At 54.3% G+C, this 12617-nt stretch overlaps 1 protein-coding gene across 1 annotated transcript in view; it reads right to left on the bottom strand.

The window, feature by feature from the left end:
• Window positions 1–12617, bottom strand: part of SYT7 (synaptotagmin 7) — a 220207-nt gene that overhangs the window by 19484 nt on the left and 188106 nt on the right. The gene's annotated exons all lie outside the window — the stretch shown is intronic.

Here is a 12617-nt window from a genome sequence, read left to right as displayed (position 1 = left end):
CCCCCCCCCCGCTCCTTGTCCCCTGACCACCCCTCCTGGGACCCCTGCTCCTAACTGCCCTCCAGAACCCCACCCCCTACCTAAGCCTCCCTGTTCCTTATCCCCTAACTGCCCCCTCCTAAGAGCCCCCCTAACTGCCCCCTCCTAAGACCCCCCCAACTGCCCACCAGGACCCTACCCCCTACCTGTACCCTGACTGCCCAAAACCTTATCCACACCCTCCCCCAGAAAGCCCCCCCCGAACTCCCGACCCACCCGTCTCTTGACTGCCCCCTCCAAAACCTCCCTGCCCCTTCTCCGACCCCCTGCCCCCCTTGTTGTTGGCCTTCGCCTAATGTTTCCGTGAGCTTGCTCAGGAACGGCTCCGTTCGTCCCGGCAGGCTGGCTGGCGGGGGAGGAGCTCCAGACTGCTGGAGGCAATCTGGAATGCAGGGAGGGAGGGAGTTGATCTCTGTTGCAGGGGAGCGGAGGAGGGTCTGTCTCTGGCTGTCGGAGCCCCATGTAAGTTTCAGCATCCGGCCAGCTGCCCTGTTAGCGTCCTGGGGGAAGTCCGGACATTTACAAATTCCCCCCGGACGCTATTTTTAGCTCAAAAATCCGGACATGTCCGGGGGAATCCGGACGAATGGTAACCCTAGATAAGGCTGGTTTCCATCTGGCTCTGAGGAATGTTACAATATTGGTTAAATAGCCAGGGCCGATCCTGCAGCCCTGATGTGAGTGTAACACGAAACACAGCACCGGCTACGTGCCCCTCTGGGGCTGTTCCCCATAAAGAGATTTCTTAGGTGGCAGCTGCTGTTTCCACATGGCAGAGCTGGTCCTTTAGCTCAGCCAGTAGAAGCTCATGCTTTTAGACCAGGTTCAATCAGCTGCTGCCCCAGCCAAGGGGAGGTGAGAGGGAAGCATGCAGGGTCAAGCTCTCTGAGGCAAGGCTCTGCTGATTATCAACCTGCTTCCTGATAATCACCAAAACTCCCTGGGCTTCGGTGGGGCCAGGTTCTGGTCTGGGAGTAGAGAAGGAGTCTATAGTCAGAAAGGGAGGTGAGTTTCTTCTGGAGCCCTCTGTGTGTCTGGACAGCTCTGCAGAGCTGGGCTAGCATTTCACGTCGGCGTCCAGCTTAGTGCCCTCCAAGAACAATGGACAAAATCCCACCCTTGCCTGAGAGAGAGCAAGCGCTACCATGCACGGCTCAGGCACAAGAGCTGGCTGAGATGGCCCCCCATCCAGCATGTGTGCTAGCCTGCTGGGAGGAGGGGCCTGGAGATTGGTAGACCACACCTCCTGGAATGTGAGGCCCGCCCCCAGCTGGCACGGGAGCCCTGGGAACCCTATGCACAGGCCCCATCACGCTGCTTGCAGCGGAGAAGGAGCTTACGACAGCCAATTAGCTGCATAGCCCGTCTCCCCTGCTGTCACCTCCCGACTGACCCTCTCAGCTTGGGAACCAGCACAGGTGTGTTAGTTCAGGCTGGGGAAGAACTGGCACAGAGCTGTGGGCAGGCAGGGCCTGCTGGGGACAGGTGCTGCATCAACACAGCAAATGAGTCTCTTCAGGCCACCAGTGGGTTTGAACCCAGGACTGTCTGTACAAAAAGCACAGGCTTCTACCATTTGAGCTAAAGGACCAAACCTGCCAGCCACCCGGAATAGCATATTTATAAGCTCTGTGATTTAGCCGCCAGAGCACTTGGTTACTCTGCTTCTTGTCAGCGACGTGTGGAGCCAACTCGCTAGCCAGCAATTTACCCTGCTTGGCCTCAGCCCCCGGCTCGCCTGCCCTGGCAATCAGCACTGCCTGTTTCTCATGGGCCTCTCCAAAATGCCCTTGCTTCTCCAGTACCAATCGCTAGCAGGAACGGAGCTCACAGGCCACCGCAACCCAGCTCAGCTCCCTCCGCTTGCTCTGCCTGTCTCATCTGGGCTCTTTGTGAGCATTTCCACTGATGGGACCTCCCCGACCTCAGTCCATTGTCAGAGCATCAGCAGGCACCTCATCTAAATGTGTTCTTCCCGTGCGTAGGGCCCTTGCTTCTTGTTAAACTCCAATCATTCCCAGCTTCCTTTCTATTATCTCCGCTCTGCTGCTGGCACAGAGGCCTATGCCACCCTGCTCCCTGCATTTCTTTAAGACACGTATGCATAGCTCCTGTGACGGTCTCTTAGATGGGAGGCCTTCCAACTCTCCCAGCTCCCACGCTCCCCTTTGTACTCCCTGTTTTACTGCTCATAATAACAAACCAGCGATTAATAATGACTATCTCAGTTGCACCATGGTTTCCCCCTGGTGGAGTGCAGGGGAATTATCACCACTCTGCTTTCACACGATACTGTATCGCTCCTCAGATCTCTCCGTATTCCATGACGAAAAGCTTCCTTACGTTGGAGTTAAGGTTGAAAATACACATCAATCATTTCCAGGGAAATGGTCTTAAAAGGATGTTGTGGTTTAAACAAAACAAAACAAATCCCTAGAACGCCAGGAAAATCAAAATCCAAACAAACCTCTGAAAGGTTGAAAATGTCAACAGTCAACGAAACAGACTTTACATTGGCCTGTCCCTCCACGCCCAGGGCATGCGCTGTACAAAACACGCCTATTTTGCTGAGGACTTTAATACACATGCCGACACAGGCTGGGAACATCTTTGATCCTGAGTGGCCCAGATTGTGGTTTGGATGATAGGGCTGTGCAGGGGGGCGACTCTCCTTGCATCTCTGCATGTTACCCAGAGCTGGGGACTGGGCAGGCAGGAGTCAGCAGTTGCTGCGTCTTCCCTCTATTCCCTGACCAGAGCAGCCCAGCCAGTACACGGGGTGTTGTAATTTGCGGCTGGTCCGGGCCTGTAGTTAATCACTACCCTGCAGAGCAAGGGGGAAGCAGGGGAGGGACTGTAACACAGAGGGGTGTCTCTGAACTATGATGCCCCCTGGCATAGACGCCGACTCCGGGGGTGCTCTGGGGCTCAAGCACCCATGGAAAAAAACCAGTGGGTGTTCAGCACCCACCAGCCACAGCTGTTCTGCGGCACCACCGATCAGCTGTTTGGCAGCTGGAGAGAGATGCTTGGGGGAGAGGGGAGAGCAGTGAGCAATGGGCGGGTGGGGAGTGGAATGGGGGGGGCTCAGGGCGAAGCAGGGGTGGAGCCCCTACGGGGAAAAATAAAAGTCGTGCCTCTGCCCCTGGGGCTTTTCCAGAGGTGGCACAGTTGATATACCATCCCTTGCGTAGGGTGGTGCCTAGAGGCACAATGTAACCCTATAGTTGCCTGCTTGCGTATGAGAGTTCAAAAAAAGAACTAGGTAAGTCCATGGAGAAAAGGTCCATCAATGGCTATTAGCCAGGATGGTCAGGGACGCCACCCCATGCTCTGGGTGTCCTTACATAGGCGCAGACTCTGTGGGTGCTCCACCCACCAGCAGCCCCCTATCAGCTCTCCCCCACCCCCTCAGTGCCTCCCGCCCGCTGGCAGGCCCCGCGGATCAGCACCTCCAGCTACTGCCCCATGCCTCCCGCCTGTTTCATGGTGTTCAGGAGGCTCTGGGAGGGAGGGGGGAGGAGCGAGAATCCGGCCTGCTCGGGGGAGGGGGCAGAACTGGGCGGGAAGAGGCAGGGAGGGGGTGGAGTCTTGGGGGAAGGGGTAGAGTGGGGCCTGGGGCAGAGCTGGGGGTTGAGCACCCCCCGGCACTTTTGAAAATTGGCACCTGTGTGTCCTTAGGCCTCTGACTGCCAGATGCTGGGACTGGACGACATGGGATGGATCACTCGATAATTACCCTGTTCTGTTCCTTCCCTCTGTAGCATCTGGCACTGGCCACTCTCAGAAGACAGGATACTGGGCTAGATGGGCCATCTGTCTGATACAGTATGGCCGTTCTTATGTTCAAGTTCAAAGCATTTGCTAACCCATATGCCCAATCTCAGCCAGTAGTGCTCTGGCATGAGGCCTGGGAACTGGAAACTCTTTAATAAGGACTTTAGGCAGGGTGAGTTTTACATTCTGAAATGCTGTGTGTATTCAGAGTTTCCGTAAGCCTTTGATGAATGGTACAGTGGCTTCAGGAGATACAAATCCACAGCACGTACAAGATGCTAAATGTCTCTGCTGACTCCCATGGCAAAGTCAACAATTTCCAATTACAAATCTCCTGCCCCTCAGCACCTGGCCTCAAATCATATAATTTCTTCTAAGGATTTTAAAGAAAGTCTAGTTTGGCAGGCTCCAAACAGATATAACAAAGGGCCGAGCTCTCTTAAGCTGAGGAACCACAGTTTTAATGTTGGTTTCCTGAACGGTCCTAACTACAGTGGGCCAAAAAATGAATTTCTGTCCCATTGAAAGTTCTGGGATTTTGAAATTTGGTTTCGCCCCAAATTGGGACAAAGAGTCAAAATCTTGGAATTTTTGGCAAAACGAAATATTTGGAAATATCCCCTTTCAGTCTTGTCAAAACACATGATTTCAACCAGATCACGTTTCATTTTGACTAACAGAACGGAATTAATACAATATACATGTAGAAATCTTTCAAAATCATCAATCTTTTTCAGGTTTCGAAAAACAAAATGAAATGAAAATTTCAATTAAAAATGAAACAAACAAGTTAATTTTGTTTTGAAATTTTCCTGCGAAAAATGTTTTCAGTTCATCCCTGGCAAGAAAAGTTTTTGGTCAGAACATTTTGGCCAACTATACATGGGGGTTTTAGATGCTTGGGTCTCCTGCCCCCCACTAACAGACACCCCGGTTCTGCTGCCCTCCCCCCACCCGACCCTTCTCCACTGCCTCACACATAGAAGCATTGCAGTAGTCCAGCTTAAAACACTTGTGAACGGTGCATCTAATGACTCATTATCCCACCAGCCTCTCCTGACTTAGCCAAAGGCACCAGTCCTCACTGAGGCCAACACAGACTAAAGCAAACATGGAGTGTCCAGACCGAGCTCTCTTCGGCTGAGTCTACGCTCACAGAGCTGCTTCTAACTGAAGCCATAGGAGAGATCTGGTTTAAGCACAGTCGGTTCAGTGTGTCCATGCTGCAGACCTGTTACAGTTTTCCCCATACCCACACTGCCCTCTAGGTATCTATCCCACAGTTCCCAGAAGCAGAGGCTTTTGGAAGATGTTGCAAGGCCAACGGTCCACGAGGGACAGTCGTGGGAGGACTGTTTGACCTCCGTTCACGCTTCCATTATCATGCTGCAGACTGAGACATTTCTTAGCCTGTCCCATCCTAGTGCTCCATGGCAGGAATGGGCACTGTTTAGGGCACTTTTGGGTGTTGATGGGAGGTATTTCACAAGTGAGGGGCCCAGGCTGCGCTCTGAATGGTGCCAGGCCTGGTCAGCCCAAAAACCCTCCCCAAGAAATGAGGAAGACAGTTGTTCTTAAACCCTCACATCTCCCAGACGCCTTGCGCATTTTGCGTCCAATGTCCCACAGCTTTCTACGTGGGCCTCGGAGCAACGGCCTGACACTAAGGAAGGAGAAGTTCAGTCCAAGATGTTAGAAGCAAGGTTCTTAATGGGTACAGCAGAAACCACAGCAGAAACAGACCCATTAAATCACCTGCTGGCCAGTGCAGGAGCTTCCCTTCAGGGCACTTAATAGTGCTTTGCACTGGTTTCTAAAGGACTATCTGGTTTCTAGACGACTCAAGTGATAAGGCTTCCACCACTGCCCTGGGACCAGTATGGGGTGGGCTGGCCTGGTGGTCAGCATGGTGCTCAGGAACCAGAGGCCAATGGGCAGGTCTGAAGGCAGGAGCCAGGTGTTAGAGCCGAAAATTGAAGCCAGGAGGGACAGGAAACAGAAGCTGAAGCCAAAGGTCAGTGTTGAGTCAGAAGCCAAAGAGCCATAGCCTATGGTTGGAGCCAGAGCAGTCAGAAACCAGGACGAGGGGGTCCAGGGACTGGAAGGAGGCTGAGGGCAGGAGCTGGGAACAGGACAGGGTCGGAGTCCGGAATTGGGGATGAAGCTGGGACAGCAGGTAGGAGACGGCAGGGTCTGTAGCAGCAGCAAGCCAGGATCCACCTTTTTGCACAGACAATGTCCTCTGTCTCTTTCTGGCTTAAATAGTGTACGTGACCCAATCAGGGACTCCGGAACTCCTCCAATCACATTCCTGGGGGGGGGTACTTTAAATGATCATATGCCTTTCAGGCTCCCAGTTCTCCAGTCACTAGTAGAGCTGTTGAGTGGTGTTGTGGATGTGGCCGCAGCCTGAAGGCCCGGACTCAGGACCCGCGGATCTTCCCACTGACAGGCCTCACTGTTAGGAAGTATGAGCAACCATGTGGCTGACCAGGGAGGTGGAGGTGCCGTGGCTGTGCAGATGCAGGATGGAGAAGTCATTAGTGGGGATGAACCAGAGGGGTGGGGGTAGGTGAGCCAGCCAGTCTGTAGTAGCCCTGTCTGGGTTGCTCTGATTCCTTTCCTGGCTGGACTGGATGAACCGAGAGGCCTTGTGGGTGCTGGTGGCTCTGCACTTCTCCATTAATGACAAAAGCCCCTTCTCGCCTATGGCTTCTCCGGATCCACTGGGAGCCTGAGTCACTCAGACAGAGCAGATGGCTTGGTGCTGTAGCTTGGGAGGGCTGGCTGGGGCTCCTCTTGAGGAATGGGGAAAGAAATAAGAAAAGAGATGCAGACATATGAGGAGGGCGGCACATGCCTCTGCTCCATTATGGGTAGTGACGCCGCCAGCTGCAAGCCACTCCATCAGTACAAAGGCAGCCTGGAGGAAGCTGGAGCCATTGACCCAAAGCAGATGTGGAGGGCTTGCCTGGGAAGTCCCCAGGGACCAGGCAAAGGGAGGACTGCATTGGCACGTAGCTGAGCAGATGTGCGTGCTGTTCATGCCATACTGTGCCCCGGAATGCACCAAGGAGAAAACTTCCCTGCATCTTGTCAGCAAAGGGAAATGTGGAGCACAGCCTGAGCACTGCCACCAGAAACAGGCATTGCAGGCCCCTTTGAGACCGGACCTCTCAGCTCAGCTAGAAACAGGCATTGCAGGCCTCTCCTTCCTCCGGACCTCTCAGCTCAGCTAGTCACCTCAGTGAGAGGTAGAGGAGCTGCTGGTGAGAGGAGCACCAGGAAAATCTCATGCCCTGGCTTTGACTGAAGCAAGGGTCAGGGGCAGCTCTGGTTAATTCATCAGCACGACGCCACGCGTGGAGACCCCAGGCCCCGTCTCCTCAAGTGCTGATGCTGAGGTCCCTCCTCTGCATGTGGCCCTCATGTCTCTGTGGGTGTGTGCATGGCCTTGGGACAGGGTATCCATGTCTAGTCACTGGCATGGGCTCCCAGATCTCAGAGAACAAATCCCTTCATCCTCCAGGCTTTGAGGGGTTTTAGGGGCTGGCCATTCACTCCTGGCTGACTCTCCTGGATACACAGCATGGAAGCAGGGGCACACCCACATCCGCAATGAAGGAGCAATCTCCTCTGCGTCTTGCCAGGGCCTAGCTGGGCTCCTCCCTTTCTCCCCATGCCCAGAGCCCCCTGTGCTTGTAGCACTCTCTGGCAATCCTGTCTGTGTCCCCAGGGAAGATGCCTCTGCAGGGCATTGGGGAGCGGAACTCTTCCCACTACGTTTAGACAACTAGATAATATCTTATGGATTCCTGGGCCTGTGGCTTCATTGCTGTCCAGGCAGCTGTCAGAGGGGATCAGCCTCTCTCTCTGTCACCGGCGTCTCCTCAGACGGCTCCTGGCTCCGCTCCACACACTCATTTCCCTAGGGTCGGGAGCTCCAATTAGCCAAATCCTTCCTGACAGCCTGCCTGTCACATCACTGCAGCCATCTCTCCAGAACCAATCCAACGGCCCAGGCTGCGTCTCGTCGTGAGCAGCCCCGGGATAGCTTGGCCTCCTCGACCCAACACAATGGAAGCACTGGGACCTGGCAGAGGACGGGACCCTCACGCACACAGCGGCTAACGGTGGGGGTGTATGGCCTGAGTGCGTGAGACAGAAGAGGGCTGAGCGGGGAGAGAGAGAAGTAACATACCCGGCTATCTATGGGGAGGGATTTCCACGAAGTACCGTCTATCAGGGAGGTGGGAAGAGACACCTAAAGGCCCAAAACCAAGCTGGGATGAAGCTCTTCAACATCCCTCAATAGAGGTTCAAGAGCAAATGATGGGGTGGTGGGAGATGATAATGGCTGGTGCTAGTGGAGTTCCTCATGTGTGAGAACTGTTGAGAGAAGGCGGAAGGGCCAGGTATCTCCAATGCTCCACTCTCAGTCCCCACATGCTCCAAACATGAGACCTCCTGACACCCACCAGGCCCGTGTGATGCAGCATTTGCCATGTGCCCCTTGACAGCCCCATTCACTGTTTGTCTGACTCAGCTCCACATTTGTGGTTTCACTTGGTCATGTCAGTCCAGGGGGGTATACGCTGCCTCCCCAGACACTCACCCGCTAGGACTGGATCTCAACCCCTTCACTGCTGCCCTCTGCTGGTGCTCCTGTGGTACCATCGGCCGGGGCCGGTGTTCCTGCAGGGCAATGGCACTGCATTCCAGCAGGGGCTCGAGGCAGCACAGGAGCTATCGAGGAGCCAGTCGGTTCAGATTTGTCACAGATTGATACTGCCTTAGGAAGCTGTCCAACCATCTCCTCCATTGGATGACCCACACCCTCCCTCCCCCCACACCAGTGCTTAGAGAGCTGTTGGATGGATGGACACCCCCGCCCCCAGTGCATTAGGGACCCACTAGTCGCCCCTCCCTGCCACCACACACTAGTGCATTAGAGATACAAGGGTACACCTGCATTGCAACCAGAGTGTGATTGCAGCTCAAGCACACATACCCGAGCAAGGTTTAATCTAGCTAGCTTGGGTGCCGGAGCAGTGGAGCTGCAGCAGAATGTGCTTCAATCTGGGCTAGCCCCGCAAGTAATTACCCAGGGGTCTGGGCAGGCTGGTACTGCCCACGCTGAAGCCCATGCTACTGCTGCTTCACTGCTCCAGGACTCATGCTAGCTAGATCACCGCTACCCTGGTTAGGTCTACATGGGCTGCAACCAAGTGTAGATATACCCTCAGAAGCAGAGCTGGTCAAAACACAGCCTGTGGAACAGCTTTCCCTCAGAAAACACTGACCAAATGAAACCAAGCAAGGGGAGTTTATCAAAGCTTTTCACTTTGATGGCATCATTTCAAATGTTACATTGTAACATTAAAGTCCCTGTGAAACCACTTTTCCATAAAGTTCTTTCAGTGTGTCCAGGGCCGGCTCCAGGGTTTTGGCCGCCCCAAGCAGCCAAACAAAAAACAAAACAAAAAACAAAACAAAACAAGCTGCGATCGCAATCGCGATCTGCGGCAGCAATTCGGCGGAAGGTCCTTCGCTCCGAGCAGGAGTGAGGGACCGTCGGCCGAATTGTCGCCGAACAGCTGGACGTGCCGCCCCTCTCCGGAGTGGCCGCCCCAAGCACTTGCTTGGTACGCTGGTGCCTGGAGCCGGCCCTGAGTGTGTCTCACATGAAAGATCTCCGACTCTTCGTTCTGTGGTGAATTTTGTCGCTCCGAGGTGGGAGGAAGGGAAATCTTGAGATGTCAGATGGAGCAGAAGTTCCCTTTCCTGACCAGCTCTGCTCAGAAGCAAAGAACACTGGACATGTCCCATTTCTTGCCATCCACCCGAGTATCACACTTTTCCAGGAGCCAGCGGGAGCTGGACAGGGAGGCAGCCAGCGAGGCTGCTCTAGCTTTTTTGGGTGTCGCTCATGAGCACACTCAAAATACATCTCTGAGGACACATCATCAGATCCCTTGGGATGCCTGGTTAGGTCATCGTGTAGGTCCCTCCCTAAGTCACTCAGAGGGCAGCTTGCCGGGTTGCTTGGGGACCTCCCAGGGTCGTTTGGAGGACACTGTCAGGTCATTAGCTCATGTTCCACCATCAGCCTTGGAAACTAGTTGTGCAGAGTAAGTAATCTAGCACAGACTCATTCAGGGGTCCCAGCAGCAGTTACCCTGATCTCCCTGAGACAAATCCACAGGGCCACCTCTCACTTTGCCCTTCCTCAAGCCAACCACTGAGGAGGGCACAGAAATACATACATCGAGCAGCAGGGAGAAGGAGAAACCCAGGCATTGCCTTGGAGGGTTTTGCTGCCCTGCCTATATGGAAGAACTGACCCTGAGCCTGCCCTTAAAAGCTATTGAGCCAAATTCTCAGCTGGTGCATATCAACGCCGATGGACACCAGGTGAGAATCTGTCCCCTCATCTCCTGTGTCCTTGGAACAAAACAGGGAGTTAAGTGGCAAAACAATTTTGTTTCCCTGTCCTTCTGCTGTTCTCCCTCTCTGCAATCATGTTATGTAGCTGGGTAATGTGTTTGGGGAAGGATAGAGCTTGTATCAGATGCGGCACTGTATTGTTAGCTCCAGCCGGGGTAATTACATTCCGTCTCCCCCACATGTGTCCCTGTCGGTGGTGCAGGGACACAAATGTCTAGGGGAACCTGAGGAATGTGAATTTTGAGTGGGGGAGGAGAATGTTTAAAGGGGGGCTAGGTAGGAGCAATGGGGCGACACTGACGAGCAGCGATAGTCTCCTAATGGCAAGGGGTTAGGCTGTGGAAGAGTCTCCTCAAAGGCAGTAGTGGAAGCAGGGAATGACCGTGTGTTGTCCAGGGAGGGGCAGGGGGAGGTGTATTCCAGACAGGTCCTCACAAGCCTTGTTCATCTCTCATTTCTACAAAGCTTCCCCTCAGCGGTGCCCTGTCTATCCCAGCATGGACTCCAGCACTGTGAGCTTCCCCTCAGCAGTGCCCTGTCTATTCCTGTATGGTGCCAGCCATGTGAGCTTCCTCAAAGCAGTGCCTTTGTCATGATGGCTCAGATCAGGCTCTTGCCAGGTCTATGGGAATCTGTTTGTTGTGGGTCTGGAAGGCCAAGTGGTGCTATGGTAACAGTGTCTTGCTCATGACCTGGAACGGACAAGGGGACCTCCGGAGCCAAGGTGTGAGTCTCCACAGCTTGATCTAAAGAGGGCCAGGCACTGAGCAGTGGGCTTTAGGCAGGCAATGCTGCTGAGTGGGCTGGGCCCCCTGAGGAACAGCCTAAGGAAGGGTACTGGGGAGCTGAGAGAGCAGGGTGCCACCATCCTACAGAGCAGCTTCCCTCCTCCTTACAGGGCTGGCAGGCTGTCATAACTATAAAGGGAAGGGTAACAGCTCTCCTGTGTACAGTACTATAAAATCCCTCCTGGCCAGAGACTCCAAAATCCTTTTACCTGTAAAGGGTTAAGAAGCTCAGGTAACCTGGCTGACACCTGACCCAAAGGACCAATAAGGGGACAAGATACTTTCAAATCTTGGGGGGGGGGGAGGCTTTTGTTTGTGCTCTTTGTTTTGGGGGTTGTTCGCTCTTGGGACTAAGAGGGACCAGACATCAATCCAGGCTCTCCACATCTTTCTGAACAAGTCTCTCATATTTCAAACTTGTAAGTAAACAGCCAGGCAAGGTGTGTTAGTTTACCTTTGTTTTCTCAACTTGTAAATGTACCTTTTACTAGGGTGTTTACCTCTGTTTGCTGTAACTTTGAACCTAAGGCTAGAGGGGATTCCTCTGGGCTCTTTAAGTTTGATTACCCTGTAAAGTTATTTTCCATCCTGATTTTACAGAGATGATTTTTACCTTTTTCTGTAATTAAAAGCCTTCTTTTTAAGAACCTGATTGATTTTCCTTGTTTTTAGATCCAAGGGGGTTGGATCTTGATCCACCAGGGAATTGGTGAAGAGTCTCTCAAGGCTACCCAGGGAAGGGAGTTAGCCCATTGGGAGTGGTGGCAGCGGACCAGATCTAAGCTGGTAGTTAAGCTTAGAAGTTTTCATGCAGGCCCCCACATCTGTACCCTAAAGTTCAGAGTGGGGAAGCAGCCTTGACACAGGCTCAGCCACCCAGAGGGACTCCTCTCCCCTCAGTCCAGAGAGGCAGGGTCGGGGAGCAGTGAATGGAAGGGAGAGGGGATGGCAGAGTAGGAGCCAGGGCCAGAGGGTCAGAGGGGTTAGTGAGCTGCCTGCTGGGGGAAAGGAGACTGCCTGAGAGGGAAGGGGAGGCAGATGGTAGAAGGGGAGGGGCAGCAGGGCAAGAGGAGTAGGGGAGTGAAGGGAGAGGGGAGGGCAAAGGAGAGTGGAGGAGGAGGGGTAAGGGAGGGGGCAGGGTGAGTAGGGAAGGTGGATGAGAAGGGGAGGGAGGAAGAGGGGAGCAGGATGAGTAGAGAAGGGGAGTGGAGGAGAGGGCAGGAGGGCATGGAGGGGAGGGGAAGGGGGCCAGAGGAGTAGGGGAGGGGAGGGGCAGGAGGGCATAGAGGGGAGGGGCAGAGGGCTGGAGGAGTAGGGGAGTGGAAGGGAGGGGCAGGAGGGCAAAGAGGGGAGGGCCAGAGGGCTGGAGGAATAGGGGAGGGGAGGGGCAGCAGGGCGTGGGGGGGAAGGGGGCCAGAGGAGTAGGGGAGGAGCAGAAGAGTGTGGAGGGGAGGGCAGGGGGCTGGAGGAATAGGGGAGTGGAATGGAGGGGCAGGAGGGCAAAGAGGGTAGGGGCAGAGGGCTGGAGGAGTAGGGGAGGGGAGGGGCAGGAGGGCGTGGAGGGGA

The sequence above is a fragment of the Terrapene carolina genome, unplaced genomic scaffold (assembly GCF_002925995.2).
Source record: "Terrapene carolina triunguis isolate 2854851 unplaced genomic scaffold, T_m_triunguis-2.0 Scaffold90, whole genome shotgun sequence".
In the NCBI taxonomy this organism is placed as follows: Eukaryota; Metazoa; Chordata; order Testudines; family Emydidae; genus Terrapene; species Terrapene triunguis.
Note: the sequence above shows the minus strand (reverse complement) of the source record. Positions and strands in the feature narration are given on the sequence as shown.